This window comes from Zalophus californianus, chromosome 15 (genome assembly GCF_009762305.2).
Source record: "Zalophus californianus isolate mZalCal1 chromosome 15, mZalCal1.pri.v2, whole genome shotgun sequence".
NCBI lineage: Eukaryota > Metazoa > Chordata > Mammalia > Carnivora > Otariidae > Zalophus > Zalophus californianus.
This window is the reverse complement of record NC_045609.1, coordinates 30,641,315-30,653,378: the sequence shown is the minus strand read 5'-3', so window position 1 is coordinate 30,653,378 and position 12,064 is coordinate 30,641,315. Positions and strand designations below refer to the sequence as shown.

The 12,064-nt window shown below is 44.7% G+C and overlaps 1 protein-coding gene across 1 annotated transcript in view; it reads right to left on the bottom strand.

The window, feature by feature from the left end:
* HK1 (hexokinase 1) overlaps positions 1–12,064 on the bottom strand; it is a 113,902-nt gene that overhangs the window by 84,303 nt on the left and 17,535 nt on the right. The window contains exon 4 of the mRNA XM_027596273.2: positions 3,833–4,027. The gene's annotated coding sequence lies outside the window, so the exon portion shown is untranslated. The remainder of the gene's footprint in view (positions 1–3,832; positions 4,028–12,064) is intronic.

The following is a 12,064-nucleotide window of genomic DNA, read 5'->3' as shown; positions in this document are numbered from 1 at the left end:
TTTGGCCACTGGACAATGCATCACAAGAAAAGATCTGAAAAATGCTTATACATGAGGGGCTTATTCTCTCTCGTTGCTCTTGGGACCCCTGCCACTGTTGCCATGGGAATAAGCCCCAGCTAGCCTACTGGATGACTAGTGGCCACATGAGGTAGAAACAGCCGTCCCAGCTGAGTATCTTAGGCCAGCCAGCCCCCAGCCAACCAGGGGACTAAGATGCAGGAATAAGCCCAACCCAAACCAGCCACCCCTGGCTCAGCTCTGCAGAACCACTGTGATAATTGTGATTATAAGAAATATTTTTTGGTCTTTGTCCCCATTCCTGGCGCACAGCTCCTAAAATCCTTGTAATTTCCTAAGTTTTAAGAGCAATGGGAGAATCTTGTATTACAATAGTTGGTCTTTTGTCCTCAAGTAGCTCCAGTTCCTGAAATAGTTCTGGTGATAAAGGTGGTAGGCATGTCTTGTTACTCATAACAAGCCCCTTTCAATGACCCTGAGTTTATGTTAAGGAGGATGGGGCTGGTTGCCTGGGGAACCAACCTTGTAATTTAAAGGTGGGAACTTTCAGCCTGCCCCTCTCCAAGGCAGGGGTAGGGGCTGGAGGATACATCAGTCACCAAAGGGCAGTGATTTAATCACTTGTGCCTATGTATTGGAGCCTCCATAAAAACGTAAAAGGACAAGGTTCAGAGAGCTTCCAGGATGGGGAACACGTGGAGGTGGGGGAGGGTGACCTCCCAGTGAGGGCATGGCAGCTATGCACCCTTTCCCATATACCTTACCGTATGCATTTTTCCATCTGGCTGTTCTTGAGTTACATCCTTTTATGATAAATGAGTAATCTAGCCGCTAAACTGTTTTCCTGAACTCTGAGCTGCTCCAGCAAATTAAGCAAACCTGAGGAGGGGGTACTGAGACTCTATAGCCGATTGATTGGTCAGAAGCCCAGGTGACAACCTGGCCTTGTGATTGGCATATGGGGGGGGGGGAGGGAGAGGTCTGTGGGACTGAGCCCTTAACCTGTGGGGTCTGACACCATCTCTGTAACCAGGCGCAGGGGTGTAAGAGCACCCGCTCCAGGGTCCCAAAGAGATCAGGTTTGGCCACTTGCCACTGACAAAATCCAAAGGCAGAGACCGAGTGGTGGTGAAACAAGAAAGGAATTGATTTCAGTGAGGCCATCACCCAGAAGACAACAGACTAATGTCCCAAAGGCTGAATACTTGCAGGTTTATATAAGGAAAACGTGGGACAAAAGTCGGTGGGTACGTGCAGGTGGGCAGTCATCGTCTTGGGGTCAATCCCACGGGGTCTTGCTGGCTCAGGGCAGTCCCTATTGCCAGAAGGGATAGTTTTGGTTCCCATCACGGGATGCTTTGCCCACTCCGTCTTTTGTATGAGTTAAGAGATAAGCTAGGAAGAACTTAATCAATTAGCAAGTACAGACCGAGGTCAAAATGGAGATCATTGGAGTCCTCTTTTATCTCCAAGTTGAATTGAGTTACATCTAAGACATTCTGTAATTCTGGTGATGCAGAATTGTTTGGTGTGGGAAGAAACCCCACATGTTGGTAACCAGAATGGTTCAGTGTGAGGAGTGAGAAGGAGACACCCAAGTGGAGTGTTTCTTCCTTTACAACCACCCAGCTGAGCTCAACCCAAATTGCTGAAACATAGAACCATGGGCTTATTCTTCGAAGCCACTAAGTTTGGGGGTGGTTTTTTTTTTTATGTCGTAGCAGATAACTGAGCCCCAAGGAGCTGGTCCCTGCCCTTCAGGAGCAGGCTCTCCTGGAGGATCCCTGAACCAGGAGATAGGGAACCATCTCCGGTCTGCGGTCCACAATCTGTTCCCCAAATGGTCTCCAGGAAGGTGATTAACATTTCCAAGCCTCAGTGTGTCACCTGATTACAACCGCTCTCCTGTCTACCTCACTGGGTTGTGGTGAGGATCACATACAGCTACCTGGATCCCTCAAGGGAGCCATTAGCACGGCCTGAATGGAAGCTGGAAGAAACCTTGTTGCCCAATAACCGTTAATAATGCCACAAGAAGAAAGAGTTGCATTCATAGAGCACTAACTGCATCACACTTCTTACACAACTTCTCATGTGATGCTTTCACACCATTACAAGGGGGATAATAAGATCCTAACTTAGGGGTGAGGATGCTGACGTTTAGAGGGGTGCCGTAATTTCTCAAAATCACACAGCAGGACCTGGGGAGACGAGCAGGGTGCAGATCTTACAGACTCCAGAGCCCTCTTTCTTCCCACCCCATACACTGCCGCTCCTCCAGAGTCTGTGTCACGTCATCCACCCCTGCTCACACCTCAGCCTCCTGAATGCTGGGGTGGAGGGAATTGTATGCTTCCCAGCCCCAGGCCCTGTGCAAGGAGAGCCTGCGGGAACCAAGCTGCCCACCAGCATTCAAAGCGGTTCGTCAACAGATTCCACGCGCACTCTTGCCTTTCACTCTGATACCCGGGTAACTTCCCAAATCTAGTTCACACATTGCTCTGGATCACCAAAGCAACCTTACCAAGAATAAATGTTACATCTTCCCTATCGGCATTAATGTCTTAAGTTCCCATGGGTCTGTCGAAAGACAAAGAAGATTATGCTACCATCCCCTTCTTCCATGGCTTCCTATCTGCTGTTACCCAGGAGACAGGAGTGGAAGGGGAAAAAGGAGCCCTGGTGACTGGCCCAGGGCACTCAGTTTGAAGGTCATCCAAAGCAGCATCGCTTATTGTCAAGAGACTGCTTGGTCTAGAGTTCACATAGAAATTCATGGCATTTCCATGGGCCCACCATGGTTCCATTCTGCATATGCAGCCTACTTCGTGCTGGGAGTTGGCATTCCCCTATCACTCCATTACCCTTGGAGCCCATCACTCTTCTCCCTGGGACTTGCACAGATCTCTCTAGAACTCCCTCCTCAGATTCTAAAGCATCTGTGTAAACCAAGTGTTGCCTTTCCCAAAACAGCTGGCACAGGCACCATCATAACATACTTTCAAAGTAGATGCTTCATTTCTTGAATCATTTACCTGAATTTAGGGATCCGGAGATCCCAGCATTTTAATAACAGAAAAATATGTAACTCATTTGTGTCTCCTAATGGCTGGATTCCTTGCTCGTTTCCAGCTATACTTTCTTTTTATCCTTTGAGCCTTGTTTTCAGACACCATGAACCCCCTCATCAATTGACTTCCCATCTTTCAGGCACTGCTACAAATGACTCGGGCATTAAATTGCAAGAACCCCTCATAAGTGACATTATCCTATTTTATAGACGAAGAAACTGAGGCTCAGCAAGATGAAGGAACTTCCCAACCTCGGACAGCGGGTGAGGAACAGAGCCAAGCTTTGAAGTCAGGCTGGCTCCAGGTCCTGGGTGCTCTGTCATTCTACTACACCCTCCTCCACTGTGCCTAGCATCAATTCAGACACAGAGGTTAGTAGAGAAGAGCAAGTGAGTACTCAGGAGAGAGAGGCCTTTTACAGTTTATCAAGCTATGATGAACACAGCTTTTGCCTTAAAAAAAAAAAATCACACTCTAGATGGAATTGGCCCCAATACTTCAAAGAGATCTAGCTATAGTAAGTTCTGGTCCAGTTACAAATCACTGTGTAACCTTGGGAAAGTGTTTGTCCCTCTCTGGGCCTCATCAGTAACATAAGTGGGTTTAAACCCCAGCAGCTAGCCTTCGAGATCCTGAGACTTGAGCATTTATTTACAGAGGACAGGAAGCTACAAACTGCAAAAGGCCAGGATGGGGTCTAGCCCAGGGAGGAGGGAGACCCCCATGGTTTGGCCACTTGCCTTGGGATGGCTTGAGACACCTCTGCTGCCTCTTCACTTGGTCTCACTCTCATTTTTCCAAAAGGACAACATACGCCACCTTGCAACCCAACTGTAGATTCTTGGCACAAAGCAGCTGTGGGTGGGTGTTTAGCTCTTTTCTTCCTCGGGAACAATGCTCTGGGTAACAGTTCTTTAGCTGGTTAGTTGGGAGTCCTGAGAACAGACAGAGACAAAAGATGCATTTGTCATAATATCAAGAGTCACCAAAGGACTGGCAGGGGGAGAGCATGCACCGGTGTCCTGTGGAAAGAGGAGCACAGGCCCTGTTTCCAGTGAAGAGGATGGTACGGCGGCCTCACGGGCAGGGGCAGGGGCTGGGGCACTTGGTGTCCTAGACATTCAGAAGGTGCTTTATGGTTATGGAGTTCTTTATCCTACTCATAGAAACCTCATGAAAACCTTGGGTGAGGGGCAGGAATCATGGCGGTGGTGAAGAGGACAGTGGGGACGGTGATGAACAGGGACCCACGTGCACTGAGCCCTCGTGATAGTTACCAGACACTGTGCATTGACTCTGGAAGCTCCCACCAAATGCCAGGAAGCAGAAACCACTTCCTTGTGCCCAGGGAAGCCGAAGCTTACAGAAGGGAAGTCAGGTGCTCATGGAAATGCAGCAGTAATGTACATGAAATGTAGCTGGACTGGGGTTTGAACTTAGACCTCTCCCACCCTGGGGCTTAACTCTTTATTTTATAGGTGCAGTAGCTGAGGCTTAGAGCCAACAAAACCAACTGAGGTTTTACAATCAGGAGAGAGAGGAAATACTCTGGCTGATGGGAGAAGTAGAGAAGACAAATGTCTGATTGGTGCCAGCCAGAGCTGGGGTGGACCTCAGCCAAAAATCCTAGAGCATGCCACCTCCTTCCTTCCTCTTCCTGTCATGAGGCACTTCTTTGGGGGGGGACAAAAGCCCCTCTTCTTCCACTCTCTTCCATAACCCTGGGCATGACCCACCACTGTTCCTCCGCGCTGCCACCTTCCCTTTTTCCTACTGTGTTTTCCTACCTTCAGAGAGCTTTCCTCATAGTCTCTTGGGGAGAGAGATGTTAATTAAGAAATCACATGAATTACCATTACAAATTGTGACTTGTATCTGGTAACTGTCATGAGGAAGCATAGGAAGCCACAGCATCGGATCCTGGGGATTCATGGAAGGCATCCCAGAGGAAGTGACTTTGGATCTGGGACATATTGGTCTGGGTCAGAGTTTTCTTTGAAGCCCCTGAGGCAGGGACAAGTGAGCCTTAATAAAAGAGGAGGAGAATGTGCCTTAAAATTTATTAATTCACCCCCTGCAGATTTGGGGCTTGCTGAGAGTAGGCTGGCCTGGGTCCCTGCCCTCTAGGGCAGTGGTTCTTCAAGTGTGGTCCCTGGACCAGGGGCAGCAGCATTACCTGGGAACTTGTTAAAAATGCACATTCTCAGGCCCTGCCACAGACCTATCCAACTGAAAACTTTGGGGAAGAAGCCAACCATCTGTGTTTAAGAAGCCCTCTTGGGGCGCCTGGGTGGCTCAGATGGTTAAGCGTCTGCCTTCGGCTCAGGTCATGATCCCGGGGTCCTGGGATCGAGTCCCGCATCAGGCTCCCTGCTCCTTGGGAGCCTGCTTCTCCCTCTGCCTCTCTCTCTCTCTCTCTCTCTCTCTCTCTCTGTCTCTCATGAATGAATAAATAAATAAAATCTTAAAAAAAAAAAAAAGAAGCCCTCTTGGCCATTCTGCCACCGGCTCGAGTTCAGAGCCACGTTCTCTATGTCTACAGTCAAATGCATTACTCATCAAAAGTATAATAGATCTGGTCCTCTCCCCCTCTCTCATGCTCTCCACATGAAAGAGGAATTCACAGATGACATTTTGAGAGAATACCCAAAAGGAATCTGTAGCCATAGAGAGAAATGGGACCAGTTGTTTGATGGGATTGGAGGTAGGGATAAAATACAAGGATTTTAGCAATTCAGAGGTTAATTTCCCAGGAGATGAGACTCCAGGAGGTGAAAGCGTATTCTTTGAGAGCTGGAAAGAACCTAGAACATCATGTGCCACTCCCACCCCGATCCAAGACAAGACCCCGTAAGTAGTATCTCACCCTTAAAAGCAGCTTTCTCCACTGTTGGCCAGTTGTGTCTGAAATGAAATATGCCTCCCTCTGACTTCCTTCCATTGGCCTTAGTTCTCTGGACTCTTGCAGAAAACCCTTTCCCCCTTCCCCACAACCTCCCAAGGATGACAATCATGCTTATCTGTGATTCTTAGCAAAGACATAATCACTGACCAACCGAATGTGAACGAAGACCCTGGACTTATAAATGCTTTTATTAAAGCAAGAGTGAACATGATAGCAACTTCAAGTACACGTGCCCGTCAGCTGGGCAGGCCGACTTGAGGGTGGCTGTGCAGGCTGGCCCACATTCTGAAGAATGTTAAATAAAGGTCACAAGGAGCTGATTCCTAACTCTGTCCCGAGCACTGGATGCTCCCCAACTCACTGAGCCCCTCCCATTTGCTTTCTTTTAAGTCCTGCATTCATGACTTGGACTATATATTTAAACTGCCAATGCTTATGTGTATTAACCACTTCACAGCCAGGATCTACTTACAGTTTCTGGAGTGAACAGTCCCCAGAACATGTTTCTTTTGTCACTCTGAGGTCCCTCATCTCAGCCAACCAATTGCATGGTCATTCACACATTCATTTAACCATTCTGCACATCCAGTCCCAGTCCACCTGGGGGTGGGCACTACCCAATTTCTTCTCCAAATTGAGAAACCCAAGCTTAGAAAAGTTCTGCTCCAAAGAATATGCTAACAAAAGACCCAACTTCGAGAAAACAAAATTTGGCAGAGTATAAAAAAGCAACTTAAATTCTTTTTCAAACTTCCCTCCCCACAGCCTGGGAAGAGGGCAGGGAGATGATTAGCACATTTCAGAGAGAGCCAGACTGAGGCCCAGGAAGAACTACATCACAGGGCCCTGCCTCTCAGCCTGGTCATCCACCACCAGTCAGTACCTCCCGGGCCTGGGAAGGCTCTCAGGGATACCACTATCTAGAGATGACATCAGCCCTTGAGTGATGATATGGAACTTACCATCCACCAAAACAAAACCTTGAAAGAAACTTACTATGAAATGGGCCTCTGACACTTCTTGTGCATAAAGATGGTCTTTGGAGAGTCACCTCGAGATAAAAGCTGACTCCTCTGGGGCTGGAATCACAGCTTCTCTATGCTGTCTAGATGTTGGACAACAATGTGACCACAAGCTCTTAAACTGGCTTTCCACCAAATGCTGGAGGGAGAGCTCATTTGCCCACCACCTCGTAACAACCGGAGCCAAATCTCTGTTTCATTTTTACCACGAAAACGACTCCATCCTACCACAACAGTCCTTTGCATTCAAGCCTCTTCGCAGAGGAAGCCAAAGACTTCCTATCTTGAGCAAAAAATGCCAGCTATGTGCTCCCACAGGGTTCCAGAGCCCGGGAGGCACAGGGCCCCGGGGCCTATCACAATAACCTCCCATCTGATCTACAATTCAATTCTCTTTTGTATAAAACCCCAGACACTGTCCAACAGTGCAAATCCCAAGCTTCAAACCCAGGACAGTCCACCCTGTCCTCCCTGCCAGAAGCATCTCTTGACCTCACAAGCAGACTCAGAAATCTAGACAGACTAGGATCTGGGGCCCAGGGACTGGCCACATACATAGCTCTAACTCTCTCAGGGGAGGGATGAATTCCCAGGTTGACCCAGTACGTGCTGCCGTCTGTGTACCAGACACAGGAGGAAAAGGGTATCGGTGAGTGGTGGGGCCTGGGAGCAGAATTGAACTATGAAGTCCTCAAATAGTTAATAGACAAAACACAGATGCAGCCCACATACACCCAAGAAAAATGAGCCAGGCAGCCGTCCTGTCAGCAGTTAAGTCCTTTAATAGTAAGTGCTTTAGTTATCAGAGGAAATGCCAGGTGGTTCCAAGAAGATGGATTTGACCTGGGACAGGGCTAACCTGTCCCTTTCCCTAGAAAATGTCAGTCTCCTTTCCTCTGGCCCCTCAGGCCTAGTCCCACCATCAGATTTACTTTTGCACCCAGCCCTCCCCCTGTCCCTCCACAGTTGACTGCAAAACATACTGTTTTTTGTTCGTTTGTTTAAAGATTTTATTTATTTGACAGAGAGAGTGAGAGAGAGAGAGAGAGCACAAGTAGGGGGAGTGGCAGGCAGAGGGAGAAGCAGGCTCCCTGATGGAGCAGAGAGCTCAATGTAGGGCTTGATCCCAGGACCCCAGGATCAGGTCCCGACCCGAAGGCCAATGCTCAACTGACTGAACCACCCAGGAGCCTCAAAACATACAGTGTTTTTATCAGCACCAGGGTGCCTGATAAATAGTATTTCATTTAGGCCTATAAGAAGTTATTAAAAGAGGAAAAAGATAGGACACCTGGGTGGCTCAGTTGGTTGGGCATCTGCCTTTGCCTCGGGTCCCACATCAGTCTCTCTGCTCAGCAGGGAGTCTGCTTCTCCCTCTCCCCTGCTTGTGCTCTTTCTGTCGCTCTCTCTAATAAATAAATAAAATCTTAAAAAAAAGGAAAAAGATGACATAAATCATAATGGTTATCCATGATATATTGTTAAGCCAAAAAAGTTAGAGAGTAATGTGTAGAGTAAAATCCCATTTTTATTACCACTGCCACAAACAAAAACAATCATATCCACATATATCAACTGCACCATAGGAAATGTCTGATTGTGTAGATGAAAGATGGTGAAGGTTAGAGAAAAGTGATGTAAAATCTGCTCCTGCCTCTCCCTGCATACAAACTGAGACAGTCACTTCCTGCTCCTTCAAGAGGGGCAGGAATATCTCAGACCCCAGGACAGGGGCCCATGGAGTAAGATCAGGGCAGAAGGCTTGCTCCAAGAGAGCCAGAAAAGCATGTGAGGCTTGAATAGCCTCAGGTATTACTCACCTATCTCCAAGGGCTGGGAGATAACAACCCCAGTGAGATATTCCCTCCCAGTGCTGCTTCTCCCTAAGAGACTAAAGGTTAATCCCGGGGCAGCTGGGTGGCTCAGTCAGTTGAGCTCTGCCTTTGGCTCAGGTCATGATCCCAGGATCTCGGGATCAAACCCAGCACTGGGCTCCTTGCGCAGCAGGGAGTGTGCTTCTCCCTCTCCTTCTGCTTCCCCAAATGCCCCCTGCTTGTGCTCAGGTACTCTCTCTCTCAAATAAATAAACAAAATCTTTATAAAAAATTTTAAAAAAATATCAAAAGCTGATGTACTGGGTAACATCCTTTAATTAACTCCACAAGGTTGGGAAGTTACCTCATTTTCACATTCTCATCCTCAAAGCATCAAAGATAAACCAGTACCTTATCTAACTAGTAAAAGAATCCAGCCAATATAATGTCACTCTTCCGAGTCAATTTGCTTTATTTCTTAAATTTAATTTCTCATGTTTTTTGGAGTTTGCTCTTATGAATTTAAAATAAGTGAGTGAATGAATCTATAAACTATGTGATTGTCTTCATTCTAGATAGGTCTTTCTAATATGCGTATTTTTCTTGGTAAGTCTTCTTTCCTCTCCAGATATTTGGATGTGAAATAACTCTTCATATCATATCAGTACTATGTCTTTTCTGTATTACAGGATGTTACTGGTCCTTGAAACTTTATTCCTTTTGGTTTCCATGAATTATTTTATTTTTTATACCGACATTGTAATGATAAATAAATTTTCAAAGCTGAGAAAAAAAATTTTTTTAAATAAAGGTCAATCCCTAAAACCCTGACCAAGGGAAATACTTGGGGCTAATAAGAATGTTTAATGGGGTTTGGGGGCCCAGGAATCTACATCCTAGAGCTCCGCCTCTCCCATCTCCATGAATTCACTGGGACTGACTCAGACTAGGCTCTAGCCTTAGGCTCTAACCCAGTACACATTCCAAGACAGAATAGTGGATAACCCTTAGTGAAGAAGCTCACCAGGCAACTAATGAGATATCTGAGGAACAAAACTACCTGAAAAGAGCATCAACAAACCAGGCAATATAAACCATTTGAAGCAGAATATTAGAACAGACAGACAAAGAATGTAAAATAAAGATGATAGATATACTCAATTATTTAAATAAAAAATCTTTTAAAGGATAGATATACTTAATGAGATAAAGAAGAATAGCATGAAATAAGACATGAAAAACATAGAGTTGAAAAACAACATAATAGAAAATTAGGCATATATACATACATATGTGCGTGTGTGTGTGTGTGTGTGTGTGTGTGTGTGTGTGTGTGTGTGTGTCACCAAAAGCATAAGCCATGAATGAACTAAACTTCATTAAAATTAAAAACTTTTGCTCTTTGGGAGACCCTGTTAAGAAAATAAAAGGCAATGGCAAGATTTCATTCCTTTTGATGGCTACATAATATTCCATTGTATATACATACCACATCTTCTTTATCCATTCATCTGTCAATGAACATCTTGGCTCAAACCATGAGAGACTATGGAGTCTGAGAAACAAACTGAGGGTTCTCGAGGGAAGGGGGTGGGGGGATGGGTTAGCCTGGTGATGGGTATTAAAGAGGGCATGTACTGAATGGAGCACTGGGTGTTATACACAAACAATGAATCATGGAACACTACATCAAAAAACTAATTATGTAATGCATGGTGATTAACATAATAAAATAAAAAATGCAAAAAAAAAAAGAAAAGAAAAGGCAAAACATAATAGATGGATACATCTATTAGAATGGATACAGATGAAGAATGAATTGCTGAGTTGGAAGATTAGATTGAGGAACTCTCCTAGTAAGTAGTAGGGAAAGAAAAAGAAATAGAAAAGTTAAACAATATGAAGGATAGAAGCAGAAGTGTCAACATTTGGATAATAGGAGTTCCAGAAAAAGAGAAAAATTAAAATAGAAGATATTTGAAGAAAAAACAGATACATTTCCTACAATTAAGGGGGAAAAAAATGAAGGACCTCAGATTGAAAAGGCCATAAAAGAGTGCCTGGGCGGTGCAGTCGGTTAAGCATCCGACTCTTGGTTTCAGCTCAGGTCATGATCTCAGGGACATGAGATCAAGCCATGCCTCAGGCTCCATGCTCAGCTTGGAGTCTGCTTGAGATTCTCTCTTCCTCTCCCTCTGCCCCTCTCACTTGTTCTCTCTCTCTCTCTCTCAAATAAATAATAAATAAAAAGTAAAAAGAAAAGGCCATAGAGTGCTAAACAAAAGATAGAAGGGAAAATCCACCCCATATTACAGAATATCATAGACAAAACAAAGAGCAAATTCTAAAAGCTTCTAGAGAGACACCAAATTACCCAAAAGGGAACAAGAACTAGATTGACATTAGGCTTCTCAACAGCAACAATGAAATAAGAAAACAACGAACTTCATGAATTTAAGGAAAGGATTCTTGAATCTAGAATTTTACATCCAGTCAAATTATCACTTAAATATGAGGGCATAATAAAAATATAAAAATATTTTTAGGTTTATAAATCTTCAACTTGCCACATAAAGTCTCTCCTTGAAAATACTTTTGAAAGAAGATAGCAGAAGGGGAAGAATGAAGGGGGGTAAATCAGAGGGGGAGATGAACCATGAGAGATGATGGACTCTGAAAAACAAACTGAGGGTTCTAGAGGGGAGGGGGTGGGGGGATGGGTTAGCCTGGTGATGGGTATTAAAGAGGGCACGTTGTGCATGGAGCACTGGGTGTTATGCACAAACAATGAATCATGGAACACTACATCACAAACTAATGATGTAATGTATGGTGATTAACATAACAATAAAAAAATTTAAAGAAAATACTTTTGAAGAAAGTAGTCAAATAAGTGAAAGTTTATCAATAACAACACAGAACTAAGATTCTAGACTCTTTTCTACAGGAGTAGGGGAGACCAAAGCACATGAAAGCATACTAAAATACTTGTCTTCTTTGGAAAAAGATTTATCTATCAACCTCTCAATTCCACATCCCAAAAAAAGAGACAAAAAGAGAAAAATGAAATACATGTAAAAGGAAACATAGATAAAAATAGATTAAAATCGACATAAAAACAAAGGTAGTAGAAAAAAATTCAAATATATTAATAATTATAGAAATGTTAATGTACTAAACAACAAAAATACTGCCAAATGCTATTTTGAAGAAGTATGTCTGAAGTATGAC